At 39.2% G+C, this 10,513-nt stretch overlaps 1 long non-coding RNA gene across 2 annotated transcripts; it reads left to right on the top strand.

Annotated features, from left to right (window-relative positions):
* Positions 1-1,279: 1,279 nt before the first annotated feature.
* Positions 1,280-9,653, top strand: LOC126794859 (uncharacterized). Of its 2 annotated transcripts, none has more exons than XR_007672188.1 (2): positions 1,280-1,305; positions 8,893-9,653. It is a non-coding gene; the product is annotated as an uncharacterized LOC126794859 (long non-coding RNA). The 2 variants fall into 2 exon arrangements; XR_007672187.1 differs by lacking the exon at positions 1,280-1,305 and adding an exon at positions 7,855-7,880.
* The last annotated feature ends 860 nt before the right edge of the window (positions 9,654-10,513 follow it).

Here is a 10,513-nt window from a genome sequence, read left to right as displayed (position 1 = left end):
TCTCTCTCTCTCTCGGCTCTCTCTCCTTCCCCCGACTCCCCCTTCTTCAAGAAATTCCACCAAGACCGGACGAACTCCGGCTCCGTGCTGCTCACCGCCGGTCGCTGCTCCACCACAACACGTCTGCATCCTTCCCGAAGCAAGACGCGCCTTCCTTCGTCGCGGTGGATCGACACCGAGCCTTCCCCCTCCGAAAACTCCATTGCCGACGATCTCCTCATCCAGGTGGTTGTGTGCTACACCGCTCCTCCCTACGGCATCACGAGTTCCCCCTCGCCAAAACCCAAGCTCGCCACACCGCCCCTCACCCGAGCCGAGCACTGCCGATCCGACAAGCTTCGGTGCATCCAAGAGTTTGATTAGGTGAGTTTTACGTTTGTTTGGTTGTGTTGATGGGTTGTTGAAATTTTTGGAATCGAATTGGAGTGATTTTGGAGAAGATCGGAGGAAGGAGGGTATGGTAGACACCGCCGCCTTAGGCGGCGCGTGTGGGAGTGTGTAAGAGTCTAGGAGCGGCATGAGGCAGTGGAGGAGGAAGGGAAAAGAAAAGGGAGTGATTTTGGGCCGGGGTGGCGTCACACGCGCCGTGGGTGGCTTCGGCGAGTGAGCCCCACGCGCCGCCTGCCGGCGGGTGGCGCGTGTGCCCCACGCGCCGCCACGTGCGGCGGTGTGAAAATATTTTCCGATAGGGGTATTTTGGTAATTTACTGAAATGTAAATGTAAATTTTATTTACTGCGGTAAATGTAATTAAATTTTACCTTCGGTAAATGTAATTATAAATTACTTTCAGTAAATGTAAAAAGTAATTTGTAAAAGGGTAATTTAGTAAATTTTATTTACTGAGTTGTATTTACATTTAAATCGTACGTATACGTACAAAAATACGTATTAATATTTATACGTACAGAAAATACGTATTAATATTTATACGTACAGAAAATACGTATTAATATTTATACGTACAGAAATACGTATTATTATTTATACGTATAGAAATACGTATTTAATATTTATACGTACAGAAATACGTATATAATATTTATACGTACAGAAATACGTATATAGTATTATACGTACAGAAATACGTATTAATTGAGTATTGTACAGTAACCGTGAATAGTGAACAGTGGACAGTAACTTCGTATAAACCAAAATTGCTGAACAGTAACCGATTATTACTGTTTCGGCATTTAAAGGTTTACGAAACGATTCTAAATGCTGGTTTTTATCTTTTTAAGGTGATCGCTAAATCGAGGAAAGGGAGTATCATCGGAAATTGAGGATTTACGCTCAAGTCAATAAGGTGAGTAAAATCTCACTGAATTACGAATCTACCCTCGTGGTGATTCAACATTTTGCAAGTGTGTTTATCAAATGAATTATAACATGTATATAATTTAGTGGACTATATATATATAGTATAATGGTAATAGGTACATAATATATATATCGTTCATTAAATTACGTACTGTTAATAATTCATTGAAAATAGTCATTTCGGTGACAGAAAAATTGTGCATGTGTATGTGATTTCAATGGTACGATATGATGTGAGATTATCGTACGTAATTTTTCAGGTGTTTATGAAATATGACATGTATAGGATATAGTGGACTATGTATATGCGGTATAAATGGTAAATAAATACGAATATATATAGTTTGCTATATAATATACTGTTATGATTTTTATTATGGATATATTGTGAAAGTTTTAAAACGTACAATATGATGAGTGATTATTGTACATGATTTTATCACGGAAAATGTGAAATATTGTGATTTGTTTCGGACGTGATGTGTGGTACAATATGATGTGAGATTATTGTACATGTGATTTTATCACGGAAAATGTGAAATATTGTGATTTGTCTTCGGACGTGATTTGTGGTACAATATGATGTGAGATTATTGTACATGTGAGGCAAGTCGGAACCTAGCCTTTGGCCGGGCGAAAGTTACGATACAGTTAGAGCTCTAGTCTGTCTGCCATAGTACTGCATGGAGGTAACGGGTGGTTATCTGATCATGGGTACTCAGCTTGTTTGGATGTTGGGTGGCGGGTGGTTACCCAACATCAGCGGTATACTAAGTGAGGGGTAACGGATGTGTACCAGCGCTCATTAGATACCATTTTGTGAAAGTATTAGAGTAACCAGATGGGTTGCTCGTTTTCTCATGATTTTTCATTTTACTGTGTTGATGTGGAGTTGTGTCTTTTATGAGACTTGAGTTATCTTAATATTTTACTCATACGAGCTGTAAAGCTTACCGGGTTTGTGTTGCAATCCCGGTGCACCAATTTCAATGGTGTAGGGAATACTTCCGCAGGTGCTGAGTAGTGGTGATTGAGTGACGACTCCGAAAACTCGAAGTCGATCGCATCCAGTCGTGGTGAGGTTCCAGCGTGGATTGTGTGTGAGATTTGGTGTGATTTTATTTGTGAGGTTGTTGTGAGGATTATACAATTCCATTTGTTATATGTTGAATTATCATTTGGGTTTGTAATAATCGGCTTGACTGAGTTATATTTTAAACTCAGATGTGATCCGCTGCGACATTAAAATGATTTCGATTTCATTGAGATTATTTTTGTGTTTAACGATTCTAAGATTTTGAGTTTTGAAGCTCGAAATTTTAGGGTCGTTACAGTTGGTATCAGAGCCTAAGTGCGTGTTTGGCGATTATCAATACCATCCAGGAGCGATGATCCGACTGCAGGCGGGCTCCCATCACATGCTCCTCGGTATTGATATGTCGTCGGGTACGCGAGAGTGTTAGGAGCCACACCTTATGGTTTGGTCCTGTAGAGAGTATTGTGACGATACTCCGATGATTCACCTCCTTCTGAAATTTCATGATTGATATCAGTCGGGTCTATTTTGTCGAATTCGAGACTTCACATATATGACTGAGTGTTAATTGTTGAATGGTGATGAAATTGGAAAATGGCCGTGGACAGGGCCGAGGACGGACGAGAGGTCGAGGCCGAGTTAGGGCTGCAGGCCGAGTCCGCAATGTGGAGAACCTTTTTGAGGAGGCTGCTCCACTGGAAGGACAAGTTGATCTTGTTGCTATCGTTAGAGACGATAGTCGTGTGTTGAGGTTGATCAAGGACATGAGTGAGCTACTAGTGCTGTCATTTCATGACGCTTGGATCATATGGTAGCGGACCACTGGATCAGAGTATTGGGACCTACTTGGTGATGATTGAGTACTCTGAGTTAGAAAAGAGGATGATAGCCATATTCATTTATTGATAGTTGGCAGTGGAGGGGTTAGGATTGATTCCTACGCCTATGGGAAACTCTTTATGTGTCACTTCGCTTTTGGAGTGTTCCTCGAAATTGGAGACAATGAAAGGCTTGTCCTATTGTGATTGGAAGTAGAGAGTTCTCTGCTTATTTGATAGTGATTCCGGACCACACTATGATGTGATCTGAGGAATTGATTGGTTGAGGCCGCAGTACGCGGTGATTGATTGTGTGGACATGATGAGTTCTTTCATAGACCCAGGAAACCAGAGTTTCGTATCTGTGCCTCGAGTCGGATAATGCCATGATAGCTAGAGTCTTGGAAAATGTGGAGTTTGTGGATCTAGAAGTGGCTATCACAGACATTGTTCTACTATTCGAGTATAGTGAGGTGTTTCAGGAGATGCGGAGTTACCTTCTTCGAGAGTTGGTGATTTCCTTATTGATGATGTGCTTGGTATAGCATCTGTATCAAAGGCGCCTTATGGGATTGGGAAAGAACGAGTTTAAGGAATTGAAAGAGCAGATAGATGACATATTAGACCTAGGGTGCATCAAACCTAGTGTCTCAGCTTGAGTGGTGCCGGTGTTATTCGTGAATAAAAAGAAGTCTCATGCGGTTGAGTGTGAATTATAGGGGAATGATTAAGGTGACCATCAAGACTATGTATCATTTACCTAGGATTGATGATGTGTGTGATACGTCCTTAAGGTGGTGATACAATTATTAAACTGAGATTCTCATACGTCGTGGTTGCGTTTCAACTCGTTTTGTTTCGGACATTGACAATTGAAGTTACACATTGTTCTTGGCTGAGCAAGAAATCTAATGTGTTAGAGAAATTTCATTTTTGACGTCACGAATTAATTATTTTGCTAGATGAGCATTTAATTGAGAACGCTGATCTTTCAGGATTTAATTATTTTGGTGTTGGGGATTTGAACTTCACAATGCTACAGGTCCAAATGAGACGCAATGGCGGTGAAGTAACTCTATTGAAGGTAAGGTATGAGATGACCTTAGCTTAATGGTGTTTTGACGAATTTTCGTGACAAGCACCTTCCAACCGATAAAGAAATGGTTGAAAAATCAATTTTCTTTTCAAGTGCAAGTGGTGTTAGTATGGGAAGACTTAGATGCACTTCTTCCCTCCATGCATCAGATTATTATTGTTGGATAAGGCGAAGTTGACTGAGGTGTTCAATAAGGGATAATTCTACGATAAAGAGTAATCAATTATATTGCTGTTTGCGGAGAAGTTATGTTGGCCGAATGTGTCGACCATGAGAGTCCTTAATGAAAGTAAAGAAACAACTGTTTATAGTGGTGGTGTAGCAACCATTTTTGGGTTGATTTTGAGGAGACAATAGACCCAATAACCAGCTTCCGTTGTTGAATTAATTGCAGAACTTATTAGTACTACGACGGTGGGGGAAATCAATATGTTAGATGATGCCACTGGGGCGTTTGTGTGGGACCGTATGTCATGAATTTGAGGCATGTATGAACCAGGGGGTAAAGTATATCTCGGTCGCGGTCTTGTAGGCTTTTGCGCTGTAAATTCGCTTAATTTTCATGTTTCACCGTTGTGGGATAAATACCACCTTGGTCTAACTTGTAAATTGTGGCACACCACTCAGGGAAGCAAGAAGCAGAAATTAATTTTCGATGGTAAGTTTTGATGAGAGGGGTAGGATGCGTGATGCATCTCTCTTGTGGTGGTGGTAGAATTTTCTACAGCCTTTTGCGTATATTAGTCGATTCTCTGGTGAACTGTTTGAGAGTAATTCATAGTCCAAGATGGTGTTCTGTGATGGTTGTGAACTCGATGAGTTAAGATTTCCTTATAGTGATAACGATACAAATAGGGTACTTGGGTGGGTATCATGCACGACAACTTTTATGGTTATAATAAGATGATCTTGAAATAAGATTATTTTGTTGATTGGAAGGATTGGGAGATTCGTTATTCTAGCAATGCATTGTGGTGAAGTCATGAAGTTATTGTCGTGATAAAGCATGTTTATTTGAAAATCACTATGTGTAATGTAAGTAGGAGGCATGTGTTAACCATTGATTTGACTCATGTTAGATGTTGAGAGTTTTGACCCTGCTCAGTGGTAGGAGCTACCTCTTGACGTGAGGATAGTCTGTCAAATCGCAAGAGAGGGGTGAACTAGACAAAATAGGGCGTCAACGCCTCCATGCTGAAAACATCATTATGTTTCGAGAGGATGATTATATTTTGAGTAGCTCACTTGCAACTATTATTGTTAGGACATGTGACAAATTGTCTAATGGAGGAAGTTTGAGGTAACAGCAGATAGGTTGAGAGCTCGTATGCTGGATTGTAAGGTAGCTGTGAAATCATTTGAGATTGATTGAGTTCGCCTACAACGACAGTTACCATTCCAGCATCGGCATGGTACCCTATGAGGCACTTAAGGTGGTCCATGTCGATCACCTATCTGTTGGGCCAAATTTGGGTGTAGTGAGATTTGGCAAGAAGGGAAAGTTGGCTCCGAGGTACGTTGGACCCTTTGACATACTTGAGAAGGTGGGCGAACTAGCTTATCGACTAGCCTTGCCTACTAGCATGTCAGGTGTACACAACGTCTTCCACATTTCCATGCTGAGGAAGTATGTACCAGATGAGTCACATGTGATTGATCATAGCACCATTGAGGTGAAGGAAAATGCTACATTTGTGGTCGAACCGGTTCGTATCCTGGATAGATCCACAAAGAAGCTACGGAGGAGAGAAGTGGGATTAGTCAAGGTATTGTGGAGTCACCATGATGAGGGTGATGCATCTTGGGAGCTAGAGTCAGACATGATGACCAGATATCCACAGCTGTTTGTTGAGTGAGCTTGAATTTCGGGACGAAATTCCTTTAAGGGGGGTAGATTGTAATAACCCCAATTTTTCAAAACGATATTTGGTTGAATTAAATTCTATTAAGTTGTGAAGTTGATTTAAACCGAATACGATTACTTGCAAACGTTACGAAACGGGAACGGAAACGTTCCGAGAACGTTTAATAAGAAAACGTTACGTTTCCGAACGAATTTATCGACTTTTATTTCGTCGCTCGGTTGTGAAAACTTTCTTCACGAAAGTTGTAGAGCACGTCGATACGAATTCGTGGATATGTGACGCGTTCTAATCGGACGACGTACGTAAAAGTTATTAACGTCGGAAGTTAGTTTCCGATTTGGAAACTAGTATAAATAGAATGATTTAGAGATTAGGGTTTCCATTTCAGGAAAACCCATTCTCTCACTCTCTCCAAACAGCCGCCCCCCCTTTTTCTCTCTCTCTCTCTCTCTCTCGGCTCTCTCTCCTTCCCCCGACTCCCCCTTCTTCAAGAAATTCCACCAAGACCGGACGAACTCCAGCTCCGTGCTGCTCACCGCCGGTCGCTGCTCCACCACAACACGTCTGCATCCTTCCCGAAGCAAGACGCGCCTTCCTTCGTCGCGGTGGATCGACACCGAGCCTTCCCCCTCCGAAAACTCCATTGCCGACGATCTCCTCATCCAGGTGGTTGTGTGCTACACCGCTCCTCCCTACGGCATCACGAGTTCCCCCTCGCCAAAACCCAAGCTCGCCACACCGCCCCTCACCCGAGCCGAGCACTGCCGATCCGACAAGCTTCGGTGCATCCAAGAGTTTGATTAGGTGAGTTTTACGTTTGTTTGGTTGTGTTGATGGGTTGTTGAAATTTTTGGAATCGAATTGGAGTGATTTTGGAGAAGATCGGAGGAAGGAGGGTATGGTAGACACCGCCGCCTTAGGCGGCGCGTGTGGGAGTGTGTAAGAGTCTAGGAGCGGCATGAGGCAGTGGAGGAGGAAGGGAAAAGAAAAGGGAGTGATTTTGGGCCGGGGTGGCGTCACACGCGCCGTGGGTGGCTTCGGCGAGTGAGCCCCACGCGCCGCCTGCCGGCGGGTGGCGCGTGTGCCCCACGCGCCGCCACGTGCGGCGGTGTGAAAATATTTTCCGATAGGGGTATTTTGGTAATTTACTGAAATGTAAATGTAAATTTTATTTACTGCGGTAAATGTAATTAAATTTTACCTTCGGTAAATGTAATTATAAATTACTTTCAGTAAATGTAAAAAGTAATTTGTAAAAGGGTAATTTAGTAAATTTTATTTACTGAGTTGTATTTACATTTAAATCGTACGTATACGTACAAAAATACGTATTAATATTTATACGTACAGAAAATACGTATTAATATTTATACGTACAGAAAATACGTATTAATATTTATACGTACAGAAATACGTATTATTATTTATACGTATAGAAATACGTATTTAATATTTATACGTACAGAAATACGTATATAATATTTATACGTACAGAAATACGTATATAGTATTATACGTACAGAAATACGTATTAATTGAGTATTGTACAGTAACCGTGAATAGTGAACAGTGGACAGTAACTTCGTATAAACCAAAATTGCTGAACAGTAACCGATTATTACTGTTTCGGCATTTAAAGGTTTACGAAACGATTCTAAATGCTGGTTTTTATCTTTTTAAGGTGATCGCTAAATCGAGGAAAGGGAGTATCATCGGAAATTGAGGATTTACGCTCAAGTCAATAAGGTGAGTAAAATCTCACTGAATTACGAATCTACCCTCGTGGTGATTCAACATTTTGCAAGTGTGTTTATCAAATGAATTATAACATGTATATAATTTAGTGGACTATATATATATAGTATAATGGTAATAGGTACATAATATATATATCGTTCATTAAATTACGTACTGTTAATAATTCATTGAAAATAGTCATTTCGGTGACAGAAAAATTGTGCATGTGTATGTGATTTCAATGGTACGATATGATGTGAGATTATCGTACGTAATTTTTCAGGTGTTTATGAAATATGACATGTATAGGATATAGTGGACTATGTATATGCGGTATAAATGGTAAATAAATACGAATATATATAGTTTGCTATATAATATACTGTTATGATTTTTATTATGGATATATTGTGAAAGTTTTAAAACGTACAATATGATGAGTGATTATTGTACATGATTTTATCACGGAAAATGTGAAATATTGTGATTTGTTTCGGACGTGATGTGTGGTACAATATGATGTGAGATTATTGTACATGTGATTTTATCACGGAAAATGTGAAATATTGTGATTTGTCTTCGGACGTGATTTGTGGTACAATATGATGTGAGATTATTGTACATGTGAGGCAAGTCGGAACCTAGCCTTTGGCCGGGCGAAAGTTACGATACAGTTAGAGCTCTAGTCTGTCTGCCATAGTACTGCATGGAGGTAACGGGTGGTTATCTGATCATGGGTACTCAGCTTGTTTGGATGTTGGGTGGCGGGTGGTTACCCAACATCAGCGGTATACTAAGTGAGGGGTAACGGATGTGTACCAGCGCTCATTAGATACCATTTTGTGAAAGTATTAGAGTAACCAGATGGGTTGCTCGTTTTCTCATGATTTTTCATTTTACTGTGTTGATGTGGAGTTGTGTCTTTTATGAGACTTGAGTTATCTTAATATTTTACTCATACGAGCTGTAAAGCTTACCGGGTTTGTGTTGCAATCCCGGTGCACCAATTTCAATGGTGTAGGGAATACTTCCGCAGGTGCTGAGTAGTGGTGATTGAGTGACGACTCCGAAAACTCGAAGTCGATCGCATCCAGTCGTGGTGAGGTTCCAGCGTGGATTGTGTGTGAGATTTGGTGTGATTTTATTTGTGAGGTTGTTGTGAGGATTATACAATTCCATTTGTTATATGTTGAATTATCATTTGGGTTTGTAATAATCGGCTTGACTGAGTTATATTTTAAACTCAGATGTGATCCGCTGCGACATTAAAATGATTTCGATTTCATTGAGATTATTTTTGTGTTTAACGATTCTAAGATTTTGAGTTTTGAAGCTCGAAATTTTAGGGTCGTTACAAAGAGGATGAATCAAAGCCAAAGAGAGTGGGCCGAAGAGCAAGAATGCTTGATCTGGGCAAGAAGATGGGGGAGAAATTGGAAGAAAAGAGGCGGAGCATCGAAGAGAAGAGTAGGAACATCGTTGAGAAAATGCGAGGTCCATGAAACAGCCAGAAGAGACAGTTGATCAGTTATATTTGCACCATTTGCTTGGCTAAATCCATTTGTCTGATTCTTGATTGCTGAAACGAGTGTTTGTACTTGTACATGTGAAAGTTTTATCCGATTCAGCTGTAGTCAGTGTTTCATGTACAATGCTATAAAATAACTTCTTTGGTGCTATAGGATTACATTAATACGAGAACGTATGTATCTATAGATTGATACCATGTACTGCTCTTACGTCGAAATACATGCTTGATGCATCTCTCTTCTTTTGTTACAATTTTCTTACGTAAAGAAATATTTAATGTTGATAATAAAAGAAAAAATATTTGAGAATGTTCTCGAGGCCTAATGTGATGTACAGTTTTGAAAAGGTGCTTCTATTTATATTTTCAAAAACGGTATTTGGACCTCCTCACTTAGCAGACTTCTCTTTTACTTTTACAAAAACTTAAAATGATATTTAGACCTCTCTATTTTATTCGAAAATGTCCATAATCAATATATCATTCTTAGATATCAAATCAATTTACTATCCATTAATATCTTTCTAATTCTACTTTTATTCAATTATTATAAACAATTCGAAAAATTCTTAATAATTACATAATCTATATTCTCAAATTTATTTTCTCTAACCCTCCAAAATTCATGACTAATAATATTTTTTTTCATTCATTGATTTGAAACTCACCAAAATAGTAAAATCAACACAAAAAATTATAACATCTATTGAACAAATTTTATTCTCTCAGATCCTAACAGAAGTTTCTCAAAAAAATTTATGTAGTTTTTCAATTGATACATGAAGAATAATAATGTTATTTTTATTGTATTTTTAATAATACAAAATAAAAGTAATTAAATCATCTTATTCAACTTATTATTCTGAATTGAGATTTTCCTGAAATAAATATATAAATAAAGGATTGACGAGAAATAAAAAAATCATTTATATTCGCTATTTAAAAATAGGCTGGTTGAGAATTTTCTTGTTTTTTTTTTTTACTCTTATATGTTTTTTTGGTAATTTCACAAACGTTGAAAAAGTCAAAACAAACTTGTGAAAAAAAGAGGTCTGTTCCGGGAGAATTAATATTCTACCCTTGTGTGTGTCTTAGCCTAATAGGTTTCCTGTTA

The sequence above is a fragment of the Argentina anserina genome, chromosome 5 (assembly GCF_933775445.1).
Source record: "Argentina anserina chromosome 5, drPotAnse1.1, whole genome shotgun sequence".
NCBI lineage: Eukaryota > Viridiplantae > Streptophyta > Magnoliopsida > Rosales > Rosaceae > Argentina > Argentina anserina.
This window is presented reverse-complemented; position numbering and strand designations above follow the sequence as displayed.